Consider the following 25,073-nt stretch of genomic DNA (forward strand, 5'->3'; position numbering starts at 1 on the left):
CTGGGCCTGGCCTCACAATGAATTCCAACACACTGTACCAGGCAGCCCTCACCGATGGATTACAGAAAGTACAGGAACTATTGGGCCTTCCAGCTCCGCAGCTCACTGTCAGGGAATCATACGGTCAAAGGTAAAAGCCAAGTTTCTTTACCAGGTGAGATGATTGTTAAAAATCAACAATAATTCTTCACATTAGAATGAGAACTGAGTATCAGGGGGTGACATGGACACAAGCGGGCATTCTCTTTTTTTTCAAGCTCACAAAGAACAAATAAATCATAAGATCACAGGGATGCAAGCAAGGTGCAAAACCAATTGTAAACTTGATTAAGGGCCTAGACTAATCTATGAAATCAAGTTTGAGATAATAAAGGACATTTTTCCTTTTAACAGCTTCATGAAAGTAGACCACTGCTTACAGACAGAAACAACATCTTCACCTCCCACGACAGATAATTTAATATTAATGAAACAGTAAAATCCCAAAATAGAATCTTGATGACATCAACTATAAGACCTATCATTATTTAATGTACTTTAAGAAAGAAAACATGCTGTTTTACAAATTATGACATGCTATCAATTATAAAAAGCCCATGATTTCACAGATGTTAAAATATGCTAAAGTATTTGTATATATATAAAATATGCCAGTACTTTTTTTTTTTTAAAGGTAACAATGTATTTGTTACTTCAAGTTGAACTGGGAAATTGTTGATAGGAGAATCACAAAACTGAGGACAGTTTTTCAGTTTTGTTGCTGTACAAATCTTGATCTTATCTCTTGTTTAAAGCAATAGAGAAAGTCTTGACTAGGGAAGAATAGCCTGTTTCCTGCCAACATTTGCCTGTATGTCCAAATCCACAGTGACTCCATAGAGAAGGCCTTGGGAAATGTCCATCAATCAATATTCATATTCTTAGAGATTGGTGCCCTTGATAACTGTGAAGATTAGAAATTCTGTCAGCTCAGCCAGGTTATACAACCCATAATAGCAGTGGAAGCATAATTGAATGCCAGTGTCATTTTGTGTATTTTTACTGATTCCAACAGCTATAAGTCTAAAAACTATTTAATTATAAATGTGAGAATAATAATAATAGTAACAACAATAGCTCTTGCCAACTGGATATTGAGGGGTAAATGCTTCAAACATCTTGCCGCAAACAATGCAGAAACTTGGGATTCCAAGATGGAATTGGTAGTTGCAACTAAATTCCACTAAAATGAGATATGCAAGATCATTTTTGACACCTATATCTCTTTTTGATAGAGCAGAAAATCACAGCCCATAGTGAGGTCAAAGCAGAAAGGACTTGAATTTAGTTTTGGAGGCAATCCACTGTATGGATGCTTTCTTAGAAATTTTATTTTTAAAAGATACATTGTTTTCTTTTTTCCTTTATTTACAGAGAAGCATTTTTTTTTTTTTTTTTTTTTTTTTTGGTAATTGATCATATGGGTACCTAATTTCCTTTATAAGGCATGCCATCTTGAAATATAATGTCTGCCTTGGAAATACATTATCTGATGATTTGATAACAAATAGTAGGAGTTGCAAATATGCTTTTATGATATTCTTCAATTTATTATTATTTTTTTAATGCAAAGATTCCCAAAACGCCTACCAAATGAACTGTTTTGGTCATGAAACATTACCTTCTCAGCATGTGGTATGCCTATCAGCAGAAAAGTAGTAAAGAAGAATAGACTAACTTTATTTATTACATTTGCACTGCCTACAAAGAAAGCCATTTACTTAATAGATGAGTCTCATTAGCAGTCCAACCACAATATAAAGAATACAATGATGTGTTTCATAGGTTCATTAAAATAATATTTCAAAGGAGTCATTAGAAAAAAAAGAAGCTAAAGATTCAACAGACAGTAAGATGTCTGCAAATAAATGAGATGGAACCAACATGTTTTCAAGTAAGTTAAGAAACATGTTTACAAATATATTACAGCCATTAAAAAAGGAAGCATCAACTTAGCAAGTGCTGAGAGGACAATTACTCATGCAATTTACTAAAACAAAACTGTAACACTTTCACATCAACAGTTCTCGGGGATGCAAACAGCAGTAGGTATAAGAAAATGTGTCTTAAAAAGGAATATTAATCCTATAGCCCTGAGATAATCTTGTTTGAAACAAAATTTAAAACTTTCAATTCTGTTTTCAGATCACCACTTTTTTGTACGTTTACAAAAGAAAATCATTGTTAATTACCAAATGAATAATCCCAAAAGAACAGAATCTACACCAGTAAAAACTGTACCTATTTATGTACTTACATTCAAAATTCTAAAAAGCCCTTATTCTCTAACCACACGGAAAGGTTGTTAAATATTTAGGTTGGCAAATATTTGTTCAACAAATGACTGGATGAGTAAAAAAATGCAAAAAAACAATTACTTACCTAAGAGGAGTTTTGTGGTTAGTCTGTTAATTATGATTGCTGGATAAATTTTTTTGTCCCAGTAGTTTAAGCAAAAAATGAAATAGATTTATATAGTGTATATCAAAAAGTTTTGAAGATTTTTCACAAATAATTGTATCTAATATTTACCAAGCTCATAAAGTCTATATTAAAGGCAAGGATTTCATAGAGATTCATTTTTTTTTTTTTTTTTGTTTTTTTCACAAAGGTAACTAACATGCACAATGAAATAAAAAAAACACAAAAGAAAAGGGGGTTGCCAGTTATTTATTAACTTTCCTTCATGAAGGGGCTTAGTTTTACTGTTTTAAAAAGATCCAGGGTCAGACACATACATTGTCTCCCTCCCTCCTTCCCTCTCTCTCTCCCCCCCCTCCCTCTCTCTCTCCTTCTCCCTCCCTCCCTCTCTTTCTCTCTCTCTCTCTCTCTCTCTCTCTGTCTCACACACACACACACACACACAGGATTTTGAAAAATGTCACGGACACCTAGAGCATGGACACTTAGAATGTAGCACTTGTGGTAGATAGAAAAAATGACTCGATGTAACTTTGCAGTACCCTCCCACTATGCATTCTGCGTCACCTTTAGATGCTGGGCTTAGGCATCTGACATGATTTGGCCAACGGTATATCAGCCAATATGACTCAAGAAGAGGCTTGAAAAGTATTTCTATTTGTGTTCTCCTCTGCCATCAGCATGAGAACATTCCTGGGCTAGCCTGCTGGAGGACAGAAAAAAATATTTGGAGCAGAGCCAAGTCACACCACTCAAGGCAAGCTTAGATCAGCCTAGATCATCCCACAGCCAGTCAATCCTCAGGCATGTGAGTGAGGATAACCAAGAACAGCAGAGTTGCCTAGGTGACCCCCAGCTTACTCCAGATATATGAACAATAAACATTTATTGGTCTATGGCATTACTAGACACCCAAAGTCCTTGTGTGTAAGCTTTGTATTTTATAGAAAGATTTGCTCTCCAAATAGAGAAGCCAGGTTGCACAAAGTCAAAGTAGTGCTGCCTTATATTAAAATAGCTAATTAAGTAATCCATTCCTGTGGGTGTAAACTGATTGTGGATGGGATCTCTTGACTAGGTTATTTAAGTTGAGGCGAGCCCCAAGTGAGTCTTAATCCTCTTACTGGAGTCCCTTATAAGAGGATGAAATTCAGAGAAAAAAAAAAACAGAGACAAAGCCATAGAAACTGGAAAAGAAGGCTACAGATGGTGCAGCCAGAAGCTTAAAGCAATGAAACCCAGGAGTGAAGGGAAAGACTAGCAGACGCCACCATGTGCCCTGCCATGTGACAGACAAGTCCCAGATTGCTGGCAGCCTATCTATAGGAAGAAGGTATTGTCTTGATGATGCCTAGATTTGGACATTTTCATGGCCTAAGAACTGTATGCTTGTAAACTAATAAATCCCCATTGGAAAAGCCAACCCGTTTTTGGTATCTGCATGTCAGCAGCTTTAGCAAACTAAAACACAGGCCCAAGGCAGGGGTCTTCAAACATAAACATTTTACACAGAACGATAGGAAATTAAGGATTTTACAACCCAACGTATGTTGAAATTGGAAGAAATACCAGAGATACCCACTATACCCAAATGTTACATTCTTTTATATCTTGCCTCAAGCTGTATATGCATAGTACTAACTTCTACTTAATGGAAAGAGCTGTATTTTTTCTAAAAGTATTTCTTCTTAGGTCCCTATTCACCTAGTTTTGTCAGGCACCAGGAGATAAGGGACCCTATCAGCTCCCTCTGCTCAGAAAGGCCCTGCCCTCTACTCTTGCAGAGGGAGATTCAGTCCTCCATTCACACTTCCCTTGGAAACCAATTACAGAAAATGCATTCATTGGGCAGCCTTAATGTTCAGTTGAATAACTGATCTTGTACAGAGGCAAATTCTTAACATGTATTTCACTGGTTTAACAGGAGAAGCCTGAAATTATTCTTCCTGGAGAAGCATCAGGGTGATCTTAATATTTTTCAGCCACTCTCTCTGTCTCTCTGACCCCTATCAAGAAATACCTGAAAGATGATGAAAATCCAGACTTACTTAGCAAGAAACTGAATCTTCATCTCTTTCCCTACCCACCCCCTCCATCAGCTCCTAAACACTAAATAAATCAAACCTTGGTTCCCTTTTTTCAGATGAGATTATTTGTCTGGATGATTAGTGAGAACTATCTGAAGCATTCGAAGCATTCGGTTGAGTGAAGAGATTGAGTGATTAGAGGATCTACTGAAAAGGCTTAAGATTGAAAACTGTAAAAAGGAGTTTTTCACTTTCCCCAGAGCACACAAGACCTGCCCACTAGTGGCAGACTTTTCCTACACCTCCTAATGCTGGTGAGTCGAAGTCTAAATTATATTTCCATGTCCAATGAATTCAGAAAATAAATTATTAAGCAAGAATACTGCTTTGCATAATAGCTTTAATCAAACCAAAAAGAAGTGAGCTTTTTGTTTTGCAAACATATGACAAAGGATTAAGCTCTAATGTAAAAAAGAAGTTACAAATTAAAAATAATAAAGTCGACTCCTTATAAATGAGATGGGCAAAGAAAATGAATGGGCAGTTTGCAGATGAAAATTATTCCAAGTGTCTGAAAAACAAATGAAAAAAACAGACAATCTCAATAAACAAAACTTCAAATTAAAAAAGATGTCATTTCACTGTAAAAACATTTTTTAATTATAATAACAAATGTGCAAAGAAATGGACATTCATATAGTGATGGTGGGTCTGATAACTTTTCTGCAGAGAAATTTGGCAACATAGCAACATGCAGCAAAATCCTTAACAAATTTAATACCTTTAAACACAATTATTCTACTTCTTGAGATTGCTCTAAAGAAATAATACAAGACGCCCAGAGATTTATACATTAGGATCTTTCTATCATCTAATGATCTGGAGTAATCTGAAAGTCCAATAATACGGAATTGTTTGTATCAAATACAGTACACGATACAATGGATTACATGATGTTTATGTTCATGTGTCATCTTGGCCAGGTGATGGTACCCAGGTGTCTGGTCAAGCAAGCACTGGCCTAATGTTACTGCAAGGACATTTGTGGCTGGTTAATAAACCAAAACGTTGGTTTATTAAATCATCAGTCAATTGGCTGCAGCTGTGACTGATTACATCAATGAAGGATGTGTCTTCCTCAAGGAGAGAATTCAATCAGCTGGACTTAATCCAATCATTAGAAGACTTTTAAGGGAGAAAGAGAGAGAACCTTCACTTCTTTTTCAGCTAGCCAGTGAAGCATTTCCTGAAGAGTTCATCAAACCCCTTCATTAGAGTTGCTAGTTTGCTGCCTGCCCTACGGAATTTGGACTCATGCATCCTGCCCTATGAACTTGGACTAGTGCATCCCTACAGTTGTGTGAGACACTTTTATAAAATCTTATATTTAAAGATAATCTCTTGTTGGTTCTGCTTCCCTAGAGAACCCTAACTAATACATTAGATTACCATGTCATGAATAAAGACAATGTTTTTTTATGACGTGACAGACTTATAAGATATTAAGGAGAAAAGTCATGAGGTACCAAATATTGTTTAAAATAAAATTATAATTCTATTTTTTATAACAGACCTATATACATAGCAAAAATATGCACATTAAAATGGTATGAGTAGTTATCTCTGAAAATTGGACTTAGGGATGACATTTTCTTCTCTACAATTTTTACTTTAAACTTCTTCCACCCAAGTGAGTGTGGCCCATCAAATCCACAAAAATAAAAACCCAAGAAATAGTATTTGAAGGCCTATAGTGATCCTACAAAGTAGAGCCTCAATTTGAAAAATATCTCCTTAGTTTCTGACATAGGACTTTTCTCCACAAAGCTCCAAGTCAACCCAATCTCAACAGCATTCCATCCTACAAGCATGAATTAAGATGTTGCATACAGTATACAGAGAAACAGATAGAACAATTAAATCACCTTTATCAAATGTCACTCTAGTAAAAAGTTCATGTTAAAAAGAAAAGGTTCAGGTCAATTCACATTACTGAGAGAATTAGCTCAGGCTAAGAGAGAATATGAAAACAAAAAAAATACCTCTAAATTAAAACCAAGTAATTCAATTTAGCTTCAAAATGTCAGCAGATACAGGTTCTTTCAAATTAGCCAGTCCAAATGTTTATACATGATTCTGTTTAAGTCTAATAAATACATATCACTGTCACAAAAGAATCATCAATCTTAACAAAATATGCACTTTATTCTAGTTCTTCTTTGGTATTTTGTTAGCAACCATAAAATTGTACCATAAAATTTGATGACAGCATCAGAGAGGTATGGAGAAAACAGCCCTCTGTCTCCTTTCTGTTCTGGCCGTCTGTGATTGCTTATTTTTAAACATTTTCATTAAACTTATGTTTAAGTTACAAATCAGCCATCTGTAGAGCAGGACTTCAAACAATCTTAAAGAATAATTTCATTTTAATCTGCAATGATTTAGATTCTCAACATTTGTTAATAATTGGTAAATTAGTCTCTCTTTTTTTTTAATACACTCTCTATTGTGAAATTTAACATATACACAGAACAGTGACAACACTGAAAGCACAGTTCAACAAGTAGCCAGAGAGCAAACCTCAAAGAATGCCATGGGCCACAGCTCCACAACTTCAGTTACCTCCCCACTGTGATATATAACAACACACAGAAAGGTGACAACTCCCAAAGCATGATTCAACAAGGGGCCATAGAGGTAATTTCAAAGAATGCCATGGGCTACACTTCCACAGCTCCAGCCACTTCCCCACTGTGAAACACAAGAAATACACAGAAAGGAGATAACCCCCAAAGCACAATCCAATGGGTAGCCATAGAGTAAACTTCAAAGAATGCCATGGCCCATAGACCCACCATCCCAGCCACCTCCTTCTAGCCACTCCAACACCTCAGCATCCAAATATATATATGTATATTCATATTAATATTAATATTCATATTTATATAAAGATTCAGTATTTGCAGTCCTCTGCCAAATCCCATCTTGTCTGTTGTTACCCCCTTCCCTCTTCTAATCATTGTCTCAATCTTCAGGGGCATCTAGGCAGTGACCATCCTAACCCGTTCACATTGAAAAGGGGTGTTAACACCATGGGGAAGAGGGCTGCATCGGGTCAATGTTCTCACAGAGGCCTCTAGGCCTTAGTACCTGACTGACATAGGAACACTCCGGTGGATCTAAGTTTCTGAAAAATATACTTAGTGAGTAAAACTTTTATGGAGTCCCAGATAGGGACCCAGGTGTTTTGGGACTACTGTTGGTTAGGGCCTGGCACACTGTGGCCACCTAGAACATCCAGTTGGATCCTGTACAAGAGTAACCTCCAGGATATCCTCTCAAGTCCACCTGAAATCTCCTAGCCCTTGCAACCCTATCCTGTTACATTTCTTTTCCCCCTTTTGGTCAAGAATGCACCCTCAATCCTTTGATTCCAGGACCAGGCTCATCCCCGGGAGACACGCCCCATGTTGCCAGGGAGACCCACTCTCCTGGGAGCCATGTCCCATGTAGGGGAGAGGGTAATAAATTTATTTGCCGGGTTGGGCTTAGAGAGAGAAAGGCCACATCTGAGCAACAAAAGAGGTTCTCTGGAGGTGTCTCTTAGGCACCATTATAGGAAGGCTTAGCCTCCCTTTTACAGCCATAAGTTTCACAATAGTGAGCTTCAAGATAGAGGGCTTGACTTATTAAGTAGGGGGTTCCTAATTTCACATAGCATATATTCTGTCCAAGGTAAACAATCGGTATCTCACATTATCTTCACTTAGTTGTACAATCATCACTCTCAATTTTAAACAATTAGTCATTTTGTGTGTCAGATGAAACACCCAGACACACACACACGCAATAGATGATTATTTGTTCTAAAAGGATTTTCTTATAATCTTGATTCATTTGTCATATATCACTGGAACAAAATGGTTACACTAAATACCCAAAATCAAGTTTCATTTCTCAATTTACAAGCTTTCCATTTTACTCTGTAAATTCTTAGCTGTCATGGACTCAGAAAATTATTACTGTCATCAATAGGAAGATTGTTTCAGTAGTGCAGATGGCTGTCCTTTTATAGGCCAACTTAATGACTTGTTCTTATCTAATCTGTCATGTGTTCTTTAGTTGTCATTATGAACTTTTTAGGTTCCATATCAATCAATTTTCCATGTTTACTAAACAGATGGCTTTATTTTTTTTTTAAAAAGCAAAGCATGAAAATGGCATTAAATGATAAAAAAAATTCAAAAGGCTACATACACTTTTTAGTATGTCTAAATGAAATAAAGAGTTGCTATTACAAAAACTAAAATTGAAGCCAACAGGAAATAGATTGTAAAACTCAATGGACATGCAAAGAAACAATCAGCAGCAGATGCCTACAAGCAGAGAGAATTACTTCAAAATAGGAAGAGGTTTTTCTTCCAATTTTTACAATGAAAAGTTTTTTAAAAAAAAAAAAAACAAATAGTGATGATAAATGTCAACTGACCTGAATCATTGATTCAGAAGGGTTTTATGTTATAGTTCACAGGTGTAACTTCTCTGTTTGTTGTTTGTAATCTTTTGTAGAGAGTGGGTAATTACATAAATACTTCCATTTAGTGAAAACTGTTCCTTATCTTTGTCATCCTTACGATGCCTTTGTGTATTCATTGGGTTATTATCAAATCAACATCAAAACTCAAAATGCATAAAGGTACATTCAAATGGCTTAGCTCAATGAGATTAGAGCTCAGAAAATAATAAGTGCAATTATGCCACAGAAGAGCAGTCACGTTCACAGTGAAATAAATAAAGAACTTGATGTTAATAAGAAATTGAAGGACATTACCGTGAAAATTTTTTATATTACATTTATGCCAATGACTCTATGTGTGTGCATGTGTGTGTGCATGCATGTTTGTGAGTGTTCAGGGATAATTTACCAACAAACTTTGGATTTGCTTCATCAGTCCCTAAAAATGCTTGCAAAGGTTATAGAGCAGAGCCTGATACACATAAATATTCCAGAAATAGTTTCCCAGTTATGCCAAGTACATTTTCCATTGTTCAATGGATGACGCATTGAGTTCAACTTGATAAAGTTAGAAGAACTTAAGACAGGAAGCCAATTTTTCAAATCTTTTTTTAATATGATAACTGCAGTAAAACATAAGACTAGAAAAGGTAATGATCACACCATTCCACTCTAAGTTGCATGTGGAGGGACTCCATCAATCTAATGAGACCCCCATGAAATATAAAACATCTGTTTTAATTCAAGGTGTTCAAAGACTTTGATAGAATGGGGGAAAAAACTATCTAAAGAAAACTGAAAGCCAGATACTTGATTTTGAGACTGACAGAAACCTTCTCTTCCTTCTTATAGAAAACATTCAGAAGATGTTTTAGTTTCCTAGGCTGCTCAAGCAAATACTATAAAATGGGTTGGCTTAAATAATGAGAGTTTATTAGCTTATGGTTTTGAGGCTAAAAGAAAGTCCAAATCAAGGCGTAACCAAGGCAGTATATTCTCCCCCAGGACTGTGGCATGCTGGGGCTGGCTGCAGGCAATCCTTGGCTCCTCTATCACATGGTAAAGCACATAGCAGTGTCTACTGTTGCCCTTTCTCTTCAAATCTTTGTTGATTTGAGCTTCTTACTTCTTGTGACTTTCTCTCTGTCTAAATTTCATTCCGCTTATAAAGGGCTCCAGTAATAGGTTTAAGACCCAACCTGATTGGGCTGTGCCACACCTTAACTGAAGTTACCTCATCAAAAGGTCCTATTTACAATATGTTCACACCCATAGGAATCAATTGAATTTAAGAACATGTTTTTCTGGGGTTCATACAGTTTGAAACCACCACAGAAGTCCATAGATGTATAAAAAACAAAAAGAAAGATTTAAATTCTAAAATATCCTTTACTAAAATTTGGAATAAAAGTTTGTACCTTAACATCTAAGTTCTTTAACCAGACCCTTCAGGCAGAGAACATATGTTTGGTGTCAAATGTGTGCGAGGTAGTAGACCAGGTATTTACATGCACTACATAAATGCTATTTAACTAGGAAGAACAGTCCAAATACAACAAATGATGCTCTTAAACACAGAAATCCAGTGAAAACACACATTGTTGAGGAAAGCAACACAATACAGTCATGATCTGTTTCAAGTCTGCCATAGGTTTTGATCTGTCCAATATACTTTGCTGGTTTTCTTAAGTTTTTAAAAACTTAGGGCTGTTTCAAGTGATCAAGTTTCTAGCAGGCAAAGACCATGCAAGATCACTTTAATTGGCTTCCAACACATTAAATGCTTATTTGTCAATGAAGATTTGCATACTATTTAAGGATCATTTGGCATAAATCCTCATTCAAAACCAGAAAAGTTAGCACAACATAGAAACTCTTTGTGAATCTCATATTTAGGCACATTATTCTCTGCAGTGTATATTTTCATATTGACATGCATATTTCATATTCTTATCTCAAAGAATACGTAAAAGCTTCGAACTATAGTCTACTGATAATTTTCACAAAAGCAAAACAATCACATTCCCATTATAGTCATTAGACCACTTTCTTTAGAGAATGGTTTTATCTGTTGTTTTTTGTTGTGGCGGTGGTGGTGGTTTTTGTGTTTTTTTTTTTTTTTTAAACAGTGATTCGGGTACAGGAATAAAACTTCTCCCACTAGATGAGTGGCTATCAAAGCATGGTCCCCAAACAGCAGCATAAGCATCACCAGAGAACATGTTAGAAATGCAAATTATCAAGTCCCCACCCAGACTTTCTGACTCAGAAACTCAGGAGGTGGAGCTCAGCAGTCAGTGTTTTAACAAGCACTCCAATTGCTTTGAGAACCACTGCACTGCATGGTAACATAATTCAGGGCAAAAACTGATTATTAATTCAAGCTTTGTATCCCTCATTGCATCTAACTGCACCCTGGACATAATAGGCACTTGATAAATGTTTGTGATATAAATTAAATTTAAATGTTCTAAAAATAGGGCTCATTTTGTAGAATAATCCAAGCATGGGCTCACTTTCCAGACACTTATGAGAATTTAACACCAGAGCTGTATTTTGCCAAGGGATTCTCATTCCTTAACTAGGCAATGCTAGATTTTGTGACTGTTAATTGAAACCAAGACTAAACCATATTTAGAATGGAGAGGGGTGGGGAAAAGAAACACAAGAAGAAAGGAAAATACTCTAATCCTTCTGCTCATCTGGTGTTCTAGTTTGCTAATGCTGCTGGAATGCAAAACACCAGAGATGGACTGGCTTTTATAAAAGGGGGTTTATTTGGTTACACAGTTACAGTCTTAAGACCATAAAGTGTCCAAGGTAAGTCATCAACAATTGGGTACCTTCACTGGAGGGTGGCCGATGGTGTCTGGAAAACCTCTGTTAGCTGGGAAGGCACATGGCCAGCATCTGCTCCAAGTTCTGGTTTCAAAATGTCTTTCTCCCAGAACGTTCCTCTCTAGGCTTCAGCTCCTCAAAACTGTCAGTCTTAGTTGCTCTTGGGGCATTTGTCCCCTCTTAGTTTCTCCAGAGCAAAAGTCTGCTTTCAAAGGCTGTCTCCAAAATGTCTCTATAAGCTGAAGCTCCTCTCTCAGTTCCAGTGCATTCTTTTTTTTTTTTTTTGAAATAAATTCAAAGTTATACAAACAGTTGCAAAAACAATACTAACCCCATACACAGAATTCCATCATACCCTGACCCCCTCCCCCAATAGCCCAATCCACGAACTTTAACATGCTGTCACATCGCTATTTCTTTCCCTCCCTCCCTCCCTATCATCCATCATCTATTGCGCTGTCTTCTGAACATATGAGAGCTAGCTGCTCACACTCTTGAACAAACACTATAATTCACATATACACTTCCCATGAATAAGAACATTCTTTTACGCAATCCCAATAAGCGCAGCTAAGAAGTACAAGAGATTCAACAATGATACAAAGCTTACATTCTATATTTCCTTTTCCTTATGTCTTAACTGTGACCCTTTGAGCCTCCTGTCCTCCATCCTCCAATCCCATCCAGGTTCATCCTTGGCATTCAACTGTCATCTATTTAAACTGTCTTATTTTTTTTTTCAACTGTGGAAACATATATACAGCCTAAATCTTCCCATTCCACCCCCTCCCTAGCCTTCCATTAGTGGGATTAATCACATTTAGAATGTTGTAATGCTCTTTCCCACCGTCCATTACTAGAAATTTCCCTTCACCTCAAACAGCAACCCTACACTCATTTCTTAACTCCCATTGCCCCTTCCCCCATTTCTCTTAACCCATACTCTACTTTTCATCTCTATGGTTATATTCTCTGGTAATTTCTTTGTGTTTACTGTGGGGCTTAAAATTAACCTCTTAAATCCATAACAATCTTCTTTTTCTTTGATACCACCTTCATTTCAATAGGACACATAAACTATGTTCCTATACTCCTCCATTCCCCCACCTTTATATAGTTGTCTAAAATTACATATTTTACATTGAGTTCAAAACCATTGATTTGTCATTAGAGTTTGTGTATTTTATATCATGTAGGAAGTAAATAGTGGAGTTACAGTTCAAAAATTATTGACTTCTATTTGTATTCCATTGTGTTCGGAGAATGTGCTTTGAATATTTCAATTTTTTTTTTTTTAATTTCTTGAGGCTTGTTTTATGTCCCAGCATATGGTCCATTCTGGAGAAAGATCCATGATCACTAGAGAAAAATGAGTGTCCTGGTGATTTGGAATGTAAGGTACTATATATGTCTGTTAAAATTCTCTATATCTCTTTCTCCTTTCTTTGTTTCTCTGTTGGTAGGGCTCCCTTTAGAATCTGAAGTAGGGCAGGTCTTTTATTGGCAAAGTCTCTCAGCATTTGTTTGTCTGTGAAAAATTTAAGCTCTCCCTCAAATGTGAAGGAGAGTTTTGCTGGATAAAGTATTCTTGGCTGGAAATTTTTCTCTCTCAGAATTTTAAATATGTCATGCCACTGCCTTCTCGCCTCCATAGTGGCCACTGAGTAGTCACAACTTAGTCTTATGTTGTTTCCTTTTTATGTGGTGAATTGCTTTTCTCTTGCTGCTTTCAGAACTTGCTCCTTCTCTTCAGTATTTGAGAGTCTGATCAGAATATGTCTTGGAGTGGGTTTATTTGGATTTATTCTATTTGGAGTTCGCTGGGCATTTATGCTTTGTGTATTTATATTGTGTATAAGGTTGGGGAAGTTTTCCCCAACAATTTCTTTGAATACTCTTTCTAGACCTTTACCCTTCTCTTCCCCTTCTGGGACACCAATGAGTCTTAAGTTTGGACGTTTTATTTTATCTATCGTATCCCTGAGATCCATTGCGATTTTTTCGATTTTTTTCTCCATTCTTTCTTTTGTTCTTTCATTTTCTGTTCTGTGGACTTCTAGGACACTGAGATGTTGTTCAGCTTCCTCTAATCTTGTACTGTGAATATCCAGAGTCTTTTTAATTTGGCCAACAATTTCTTTTATTTCCATAAGATCTTCTATTTTTTTATTTACTCTTGCAATGTCTTCTTTATGCTCTTCTAGGGTCTTCTTTATATCACTTATATCCTGGGCTGTGGTCTTCTTGATGTCCTTTAAATCCTTTGCCATGTTTTCATTCCTCGATTGTAGTTCTTTGATTAATTCTGCCAAGTACTGAGTCTCTTCCGATATCTTGATTTGTGTGTTTGGAGTTGGATTCTCCATATCGTCTGGTTTTATCATATGCATTAAGATTTTCTGTTGTTTTTGCCCTCTTGGCATTTGTTTTGTTTGATAGGGTTCTTTCAAGTTGTAAAAAAAAAAGGATATCGATCTCATTTTTCAGAAACACAGTTTGGTGACGTACACTTTCTCTAACAAACCAGCAGATGGCGTCTCTGAGTCACCTATACCCCTCAAGTCAGTTCTCAACCTTGTTCCCATGGTGTGTGGGGAAATGATTCTTGTGGGGTTCAGTTGGAGAACTCAGTTTGGGTGTGTTGCTGGAGCCGTCTGCCCTGAATGTGGGGTGCGTGTACGGGTGGCCAGGGAGGAAGGGCAGCTTTAATATTCAAATCCCCCAGGTTCCCAGAGATTCAAGCCTGCCACAAGAGTCTAAGCCTTCATTTCATTTCAGCCCCAGACCCCCTCTTCCGCTGTCCCACAAACCACCGGACTTGGCGTAGTGTCCCTGGGTTCTCCGAGCGGGTACCCCCTCCCAGCCGCGATCCTCCAGGAGCTCAGCTGAGGGAATGCCGTGCTACGTCACCAGTGTGCGCCATCCCTCAAGGGAAGCCCCGGGCCGCGGGGCTGTGCAGCGGTGCTCTCCGCCTGATGCAAACATGGCCGAATGGGGCATCTCAACCCCCCCTCCTTGCACATGCTGTGGGCATGGCCCTGGGCAGGAGTTTATCCAGCCCTCCAGGGAGCCAGCTGCAAGCCGCGGGGTTTCTTTCAGCTACCGGCTCTCCTCTCCATTCCCCCAGCCCCGAGGGTATCTGCAGCGGACTATCCTCCAGGCCAGACACCAAGAGGCTGGCCCAGCCCCCTTTTGCTGTGTTTTACTGCGTGGTTCCCACTCCTGCAACTGCAGCTGCTCCTGGGTTTTTCCCCTTTTCTTTAAAAGAGCCAGTCGGTCTCCAAATGCCAAGTCCTGACTTCCCCACAACGCTGCGCGGCTGCGGGTCTTCCAGCCAGCTTACTCACTCGTTTCAGAATGCAGACTCCCGGTTTCACCAAGTATACAGCCCCTGTGACACTAGCAGAACTCGTCCAGCTGGCGCATCACTGTAACCGGTATTCTGGGTCACTTTCTGGTTTTTATCTAGTGTTTTTCACGGAGGTGTTTTTTGCCCTGTCTCACCTAGCCACCATCTTAGTTTCTCCCCAGTGCATTCTTCAGTGTCCCTCTTGGCTGTAGCTCCTCTTCAAAATGTCACTCACAGCTGCACTGAGTTCCTTCTGTTTGTCAGCTCATTTACATAGCTCCAGTAATTTAATTTAGACGCACCCTGAATGGGTGGACCAACACCTCCATGGAAATTATCCAATCAGAGTCATCACCCACAGTTGGGTGGGGTGCATCTCCACAGGAAACACTCAAAGAATTACAATCCAATTAACACTGATGGGTCTGCCCACACAAGATTACATCAAGATAATGGCGTTTGGGGGACATAATACATTCAAACTGGCACATCTGGTATCAAGGATTCCAGGTGTTCCCTAGCGTCCTATGAAGTAAATCACCTTAAGTTAGAATAATTGAGTGAATATTAGTGTGAGCTTTGGGGAAAAAGTTAAAGTATTCTAACAAAAACGAAATCTACTCTATTTCAGGGAGAGTGCATAGTAACAACAAAGATCAACAAATATGGCTAAGTAAAGTGGAGGAAGATAATAATGCAAGCACAGACCATGGCAGGTCTACAACGCCTAGTGCTTGGGCATTATTCTGCCACTCACTGCATTTATGGCACAGCACTCATAAGCAAGGCCTCTGGGGCCAGAGGAACTGGGTTATAATCTGGCTCAGATCCTCATAACTTGTAGGAGTAACTATGATTTATCTCCTTGGGCACGTTGCTCATTTCCTTTATCTGAGTATAATCACCTGTAAAAGGGAATAATCATGCTAAGTGTTAGAACTGATGAAATCTTTAAATTAAATAATGCATGCCATAAATGCTCAATAAATGGTGGCTATTTTTTCATTTATAAAGGGTGCTGAGAAAGTCAAACATGCAGTAGTCACTGTATTTAAGGGGTTTGCAGTCTTCTTTTCAACCAACAGAACACAAAACAAAAGGCCATTAAGTCAGAGGCGGTATCACACCAGCGCTCACCCAGCAAAAGGGACATAGTAGGTACTCAGTAAGCCCAAGTGGAATCAGAGAATTATACCATCAAGGTGCTTCCCCCAAGAATGATGGTTGAGAATTACAAAGTAGAGATTTTGCCACTCACGGAGCTGAGTAGACTGACTTGACTTATGATACCTGGCTGATAAAACCGAGAAAAGAAAATTTTCAAATACTGTCTTGCTTTTAATATTAAAATATCTTTTCCTAAGTTAGTTACTGCCCACCATCTCCATCACCATACAACACACACACACCACTTGTCTTTAATCAAGGAGGCAGAAAGCAAAGCTTCAGGTGTTCTCTCCAGGGTCTTATCTTCTTGACAGATTATGAAATTCTGGTCTGGGTTCAGGGAGCAAATTGGTGCCTTCCCCAAACTTTTAGCAGCATCATAGGCAAAGACCCGAAGGCATCAACATTTTATACATCAGATAAGGGAGCTGGCTTACTATCAGAGGCCAATAAAACCCACTACTGATAGAAAATGCAGGATGTAGCAGAGATCTTCTAAAGCAATTAGCAGAGAGCAGAGATGAAAAGCAATTATGCAAACGCTAGGACATTCAAGGCTCTTTCTCTCTGAAGAAATGGCAGTTCTGTCCTTTGGACAAAGAGGACAAATGTGCAGATTTGAAAATTTTCCACTATTAGCATCTATCACTTCAATTCTATTTGGATATTGGGCTTTTGCAACCATATTATTCATGGCCATTCCTTAACAAATTACATAAATTGAACTACTACCTAATGGAAGAGTCTAAGGGCTGAGCAGGGGTGGGCCAAAAAGCAATCCAAGGCCTTCCTTGAGAAAGTGTGAATTTTGGGGGCCCATAGTAGACAAATGCAATTTGAAGAGGTTGAGTTAAAAAGGGCAAGAATGCTAAGAAAAAAAACTTAACACCTGAGAGAAGGCACTGGACAATAATGAACAGAGTTACGGTACTGAATGGGGAAGTGATCAATTTGGTATAGAAGGATATTGTAGAATACAAAAACCTGGTCTTTTGAACTGGGAAGCCTGGGACTTTAATTCTGTCTCCTTGTGACACTGGGCAAGGCACACAATCTCAGTGAGATCCACATTAGCACTCAGAAAATGAGGGCAATATTAGTCACCATATGAAATAGGTAAAGAATAAATGGCAGTACTGTCTACAAGGCACACAAACTCATTCTCTCTTTCCATCACCAGAATACATGCCTGTTCTTTACATCAAAGTCAACAAAGCCAAAACCAAGCTTCTATTCTAAATGGCCCTGTCTTGTCAAGAGGGCCATCCTGTCACGATGAACTAGGCTTGGAACATCTGACTGATCAAATCTCCCCTTCAAAATAAATGCCCAGGAACTCAAGTTCATTCAGATTACATCTCAAAAAACTATTCATTTCCATTCCTTTATCTCTATTCTGTCAGTCACAATACAAATCTAAGTCCAAGTTATTGCAAAGACCTCCTATCTGATACTCTTGATTACGATTTTTCTCCCACCAATTCATGCTACTCCCTACTGATTGACTTAACTTTCTAGAATACTTTGTAATGTGCTCAGGCTCTCACAATGGTTCCCGTTTCCTACTCATTTATTTATTCATCCATTGATTCAATACACATTTACTTATACCCATCAAACATCAAGTACTGATTCAAAAAAAAAAAAAAAAAATCATGCCTTTGAGAATCCAGTGGGGGAGGAGTGAGTAAACAGATAACTTATAATACAACACTACAAAAAAGGGATAGGAATGTTGCTGCAGAAGTCAGAGAAACACCTATGCCACCTCCCAGACCTCACTTACCGCCACCCTTTTCTAATGTTGCTGACATTTCAATATATTTCCCTTCTGAGGCTGGGGGGTGGGGACAGACAATGACGTTATGTTTAATGGAATGGCCTGATTGTACACTGAACCCACAACCTGGAACAAGTAGCCCCAGCTGCTTATCAGGGTAGGAACTTTACACAAAGGTTACTTGATACAAGCTGTTTGCTCAGTGGTAAGGCCCCTCCTCCTGGGGTATAAAAACAACTCTGGCAGCACAGATCCCCATTGTCTCTCATCTCCAATGCAAAGTGGAGTGGGCGGAGCTGCCATCCACCAACCTTGACACAAGCAGTTGGCCTCCTCAGAAGACCAGCTATGATGGGATCTCTTCCCCTGCTCCTTTAGATCCTTTTTGCTGAAAGTCGTTGTTGTATCCAAGCCTGTGTTCCCCAAGATGCACTGTATACCAACTTGCTCCAGAGAATTTTGGTATAGAGAGCAGGGTCCACAGGGAAGTATAGAGTGGTTTGGTAGTTTCAAGCAGTTATGTACCCTAGGAAATCATGTTCCTAAATTAAATCCATTCTTGTGGGTATAGACCTATGGGAAGTCGGACCTTTTGATTAGGTTATTTCCATTGAGATGTGGCCCACCTCATTCATGGTGGGACTTAATCTTCTTACTGGAGTCCTTGATAAGAGGATAAAACACATGCAGAAGCTAAGAGATGAAACTGACAGAAGCTCACAGAAAAAGCCCCAGAGAAGCTGTGTGACCAGGACATACCCACAGAAGCTGAGACAGGAAGCCACTGAAGCCAGAAGCTGTAAGCAATGACCCAGAAGAGAAGGAGCAGCAGCCATCGCCAAGTGCCTTGCTATCTGACAGAGGAGCTCAAGCTTGCCAGTAACCCATCTTCAGAGAAGGTATTGTCTTGTTTTTTTTTTGTTTTTTTTTTTAAATCTTCATTTTATTGAGATATATTCACACACCACGCAGTCATACAAAACAAATCGTACATTCGATTGTTCACAGTACCATTACATAGTTGTACATTCATCACCTAAATCAATCCCTGACACCTTCATTAGCACACACACAAAAATAACAAGAATAATAATTAAAGTGAAAAAGAGCAATTAAAGTAAAAAAGAACACTGGGTACCTTTGTCTGTCTGTTTGTTTGTTTGTTTCCTTCCCCTATTTTTCTACTCATCCATGCATAAACTAGACAAAGTGGAGTGTGGTCCTTATGGCTTTCCCAATCCCATTGTCACCCCTCATAAGCTACATTTTTATACAACTGTCTTCGAGATTCATGGGTTCTGGGTTGTAGTTTGATAGTTTCAGGTATCCACCACCAGCTACCCCAATTCTTTAGAACCTAAAAAGGGTTGTCTAAATTGTGCGTAAGAGTGCCCACCAGAGTGACCTCTCGGCTCCTTTTGGAATCTCTCTGCCACTGAAGCTTATTTCATTTCCTTTCACATCCCCCTTTTGGTCAAGATGTTCTCCATCCCATGATGCCGGGTCAACATTCCTCCCCAGGAGTCATATTCCACGTTGCCAGGGAGATTCACTGCCCTGGGTGTCTGATCCCATGTAGGGGGGAGGGCAGTGATTTCACCTTTCAAGTTGGCTTAGGTAGAGAGAGAGGGCCACATCTGAGCAACAAAGAGGCACTCAGGAGGAGGCTCTTAGGCACAATTATAGGGAGGCCTAGCCTCTCCTTTGCAGCAACAGTCTTCCCAAGGGTAAATCCTGTGGTAGAGGGCTCAACCTATCAAACCACCAGTCCCCTACGTCTGTGGTCATGTTAGCAACCATCGAGATGGGGTAGGCCAATACCCCTGGGTATTGTCTTGTTGATGTCTTAATTTGCACATTTTCAAAGCCTAAGAACTGTAAGCTATAGGTTAATAAATCCTCATTGTAAAAGCCAACCCATTTCTGGTATATTGCATTCCAGCAGTTTTAGCAAATCAAAACAAATGGGTTGATTTTTTGGCCATTCTGTTCATCACTCTTGCATTCCTTTTCTACAGGACTTGGGAAACACAGGACTCAAGACTCAAGGCTTTGCAGGTTAAGCTGAAGGGTTGCCCTGCCCTACCAGCCCAGGTAGAGTTACCAATCCATAGTTTGGTGACCTAGGGTATGCTGTCTCCATCATCTGAGGGAAGGGTGGCAATCAATGGTACTCTGAAAATCCATGAATGCCAGTGAGTTGGCTAGATGATTCCATGCTGAGATCAATGAGTTTGGGGCTTCCACCACCTGACATTGACTCTTCTGACTCAACGCCTCTTACATGTGTTCTCTTTCTGGAACCAGTTATACCCACATTCAGGCCACCCAGACTGATTTAGAGATAAGTGTGAGGCTGGTCATTATTCAGGAGACTATTAGAACTGAAGATGGGGACCCAGAGTGAAAACAAAAGCACCAGCTTTTACAGAGAAGGAGATACTCAATATAAAAGAAAGATACGGACAGAAGCCTAGAGAGGATCTCCTGTCATGAGTGTCCTGACTTTATGATGAGGGTGCCACTACAATCCTGATCAAACAGGCTGAATGTTGGAGTCTTGACCATCTGGCATTCAACCCCATCTTCCAACAAACCCTTAGACAGTTAAGGGAGTAGGAGGTTGAGGATGGGGATGGAGTGGCTGACCATGTAGCCATGGGCACTCCACAGCCACGGCCTGTTTGAAAGGATTCTTCAGGGAGTAAGATGAGCATATCCCACCCTGGGTGACCTCCACAAAATTCCAACTAAGTGTTGGAATAAAGAGGAAGAAGCCATGGTTATGATGTAACAACTGGGTGCTGATGTGTGGATATTCCATCCCTGTTGCAGGAACAGCTTCTCACCAGATTCCTATTTTGTGGCAGAACATCAATGATTTTATTAGAAAGGGGCCTCCTAAATGGGATGACAAGCTGGTTCTCCTCCTCACCCCAAGGCTTCTTCAGGGAGATGCAATTGAGTGGGCTTATCATACCCTCACTGCCCTGGCGCAAGGGCTCCTGTTTTAGCAGGGTGGCTGTCATGGTAACTGACAGAGAAGCCAGACTGGCAGGCAGTAGGTGCCCACCTCTTAATCAAGTGGGTCCCAAGATCTGTGGGAAGGTTGGCAGCTGCCCCTTCCTCTCAGGGCTCCCATTTGCCAAGCTACATTCTTCTGGCTAGTAGAGCAAGGACACTAGAGATGGGATCTGGTGGGGAAAATATACACTAGAAAGAGGGCCATGGGCTCAACAGGCACAGTCTGCTCCAGCCTGACTTCCTCCCAACAATCTCCAGATACAGGAGGTAGAGGAGGAGGAGGATCTTGCAGATCTCCCACCTTGCCCTTTGGCCCCAAATGAGGAGCATGGCACCTGGGAAGGACCTCTTTCCTAGACTTGACTGAATTGAAAATGGCCTAGGGGTGGGGCCAACGTCCCCAACCACCCCCTGGGAAATGAAGGCCTTATGCCCCAATGTGTGTACAATTTGGGGACAGTTAACAAACCGTTATGGAGGTTTTGGATACAGGTACCCACATCACTAACATTCCAGGAGACACAGAGAGGAGGGGGTGGCAAGCAGCATTGGGAGGTTTTGTGCATTCTACATGGGGATGGGGATGGGAAGTTACCACTACCCTGTGGGTTGGTCCCTTTGGCCACCCCTGTGGTTGTGTTTCCTGCTAGGAAATGCATTATAGGAATTGATTTCCTGCACGGCTACACATCCCAGCAACGATTATAGGGATATGCTCCCCCATCCCAGGAAATTCTGGCCATCATAGATGGGCAGGTGATGGACCATGCACCCCCAATACTCCTGTCTCCTTGACACATTGTCCAACAGTGGCAATACCGCCTTCCTGGTGAGGAAAAGGATATTAACTGAGCTCAGAAAGGACCTTTTAGCTGTGAGTGTCATCTGCTCAACTATCTCTACCTATAATAGCCCGGTGTGGCCAGTGAAAACGGTGAATGGAGCACGGCAGCTAACTATAGACTACCAGTGTTTGAATACAGAAATGCCCCTTTGGCACCCACAGTCCCTGACTGTACTTTCTACTGACAGCAGGTAAAGCAGGACAGGCTCTTTACAGTTGATGCAATGACAACTAAGAAGTCCTTGGGGTAACTATTTGGGTCAGCTGTGAAAGTTAAAAAGGCAGAAATCTGAGGATCAGACATATAAGAGAAGACAAAAGCAACATAATAATCTAGACACCCACACTCCAGTGGCCAGAGAAATAAAGAGAGGGAAGTTTTAAACTTCAACAACAGTGGACACAGAGCATATAACATTTTGAGTAAATATTCTTATCACAACCTCTCCTGACCCCCATATACAGTAAAGGGCAGCAGGAAGATAAGTCCTTTTGAGAGAAATGAACTTTAGTGTCACCTCATATCTAACCTCACTTGGATCTATTCATGGGAAAGTAAAATCCACAGACCTATTCCATCCCATTCTTCATTTAAAAAAAAAAACTATATATATATATATATATATATATATCCTCTCTCCATTTTTAAAGTAACACAGGGCAACTCAAGATCTACAGCATCATGCAGCAGCTCAACTAACTCCTATACAAGTCTGTTATAAAAGTGTAGTAAACCTGTGGTTGACATTGAGCTTTAATACTTGAAAAATAAAAACATGTCAAATATCAAACTTTTTGGTTACTTTTTTTTGGGGGGGAAGCAACAAAATATTTTATTTTAGTCTCACTTGCAGATGCAATTAATCTCTATTATCATATTTTTTGTTTGTAATGTTTTGTTTCTAGTATTATGATACACCAAGGTGTGAGACTGTGTACTCAACGTGGATAAGGACAGGGCCTTAGTTATCTTTGTCAATCTATCACCTAGGATGATGTGTGGCATTTAAGAATTCAACAAATTAATAATGTGAGAGAGCAGTAAATGAGATGTGTATCCAACATGAATATATTGTGATAACTTAGGTGAACAATGTTGAGTAGCTCACATATTCAATGGTACATCCAGTTTTATTTAACTTTCCTGAGACTCAATTTCTTAATTAACTAAATGTGTATTATATTACCTTCATCATGAACAGGTAAGGTATACAAAAAGTCTATTGAGCCTTTAAGAAATGGCAGTAAAATTTTTTAAAAAAAGCAATTAAAAAAACACCCTTTTTACGAAAATCAGAAGTCAAACAACAACAAATGATGGTGATGACTGTAAGTAACAGTGAGCCCCAAGAGAGGTGTCTCCGGCCTCTGAGGAATCTTCAACTTATTCGTGCTGAGTAAAACTACGAATTCAGAGGGAAAGAGGCTGTTTTGTAAAAACAGACAATTTGTTAGAGAAGGAAGATGGGTGAGAGGTAAAAGTCTTCAGAGAAAAGAGGAGGAACAAAAGAGATAGGTGGGCCTTCCAAATTCCACCAGCCCAGCAAAACAGGCTCACTATCTTCTCTAATTTAAAAGTGCCCTCATCTAAGCCAGCAGCTCCACCTCGATCCTTAGCACTACTTTTCCTTATATCCCCCCATCAAATTGCTCACCAGTCCAAGTGATCCAACCATTCTGACCATCTGCGACTGGCATTTCCCCTTCTATTATCTCACTCCTGCCTTACTTCAGGTCTCATGGTTTCATCCCTGATATAGTACAAAGACCACTAAGCTCACTTTCTGGAAGACCATCCAACCTCCTTATACTTGGTCAGACTGATTTTTATTACTTTTGCTTTGAATCTTTGCATATTAAATAAAAAAGAATAGTACTATAATGCCATATTTGGCAATTTGTAAACCAGATATAAACAAATTGCAGTTATCTCATAATTATATATCTCTTTATTTTTGCATATCCCTCCGGAGCCCTTGTCTTGTGAGTTTGTATGAAGTTTTAGGGAAATTTTATATATAATAACTTCATGTTGCCCTTTATGTATCTATATAGTAATATGAAAAACTGTTTAACTTTTAAAACCAAATCTAATCATGTTACTCTTCTATGGTAATGGTTTAAAATTATTGACACAAAATAACCAGGCACCAACTATATGTAAGAAAATGTATTAAGTGCTCTATTTTGCTCTCTTTGTTTCTCACAAATTTGTGACAAATATACTGTTATTGTTCCCATTTTACAGATGAGTAAACCGAGACTTAGAAGGGTTAAGTGGTTTGTTCAAGGTTATACAGCTAGCAAATCAGTGACAGTTGGAATTTGATCCCACTGGATTTTAACCACATTACTACAAAACCTTTGAACAGAATATCTTCTGTCCCATTCTCCTTCCCCTCTCCCCTCCTAATCTATAGTGTCAGGTCCACTCTCTACTCTTCACCCAGCTCAGTGTCCCAGGAGGCTGATTTCCATGGACTACAAGAAAAAATTCCCTTATCATCTGGGCTTCAGACTGAGTTTGGTTGGTAGAGATTCCAGGCAGGAGATCAAGAAGACAGGAAAAGGTGGGTCAGGATGTTTGATCCTCTGGTTCCTCACTGGGAGGTCACCTCAGTTTGGCTCCCTCAATCACAGGTCACTGTTTACTCCAGGCAGGCTCCTCTCCATGCCTCTCTCCATTGTGGTTCTGATAACTGCTCCCACCCCATCCCTTAAGGTCTAGGGGTGGTAACAGTTCTACAATTACTAACCCTGGGTTATACAATATCATCTGTGGTTCCTCTGCAACTAGCCCACAACTTTGTAAAAGGTCCGTTGTAATTAATCCCTTCGACTTATCCTGATTTGAATGTACCATTTCCTGTTGGGACCCTGACTGATAGAGCTTTCCAAATATTTTGGGTCTAGGAACACACACAAAAATTCTCTTTTCTCCAAAAACTCCATATTTTCCCATACCTCTGAGTGTACGTACTCCATGGTGCTCTACCTACAAGGTATTTTCTCATTTTTTCTGTTGATGAATTCCCACTCATCCTTAATATACCTCCTTTAACCACACC

At 39.4% G+C, this 25,073-nt stretch overlaps 1 protein-coding gene across 11 annotated transcripts in view; it reads right to left on the reverse strand.

Annotated features, from left to right (window-relative positions):
* The window catches only part of FHIT (fragile histidine triad diadenosine triphosphatase), a 1,654,094-nt gene that overhangs the window by 726,955 nt on the left and 902,066 nt on the right, over window positions 1-25,073 (reverse strand). The gene's annotated exons all lie outside the window — the stretch shown is intronic.

Source organism: Choloepus didactylus, chromosome 1 (genome assembly GCF_015220235.1).
Source record: "Choloepus didactylus isolate mChoDid1 chromosome 1, mChoDid1.pri, whole genome shotgun sequence".
Classification (NCBI taxonomy): Eukaryota; Metazoa; Chordata; class Mammalia; order Pilosa; family Megalonychidae; genus Choloepus; species Choloepus didactylus.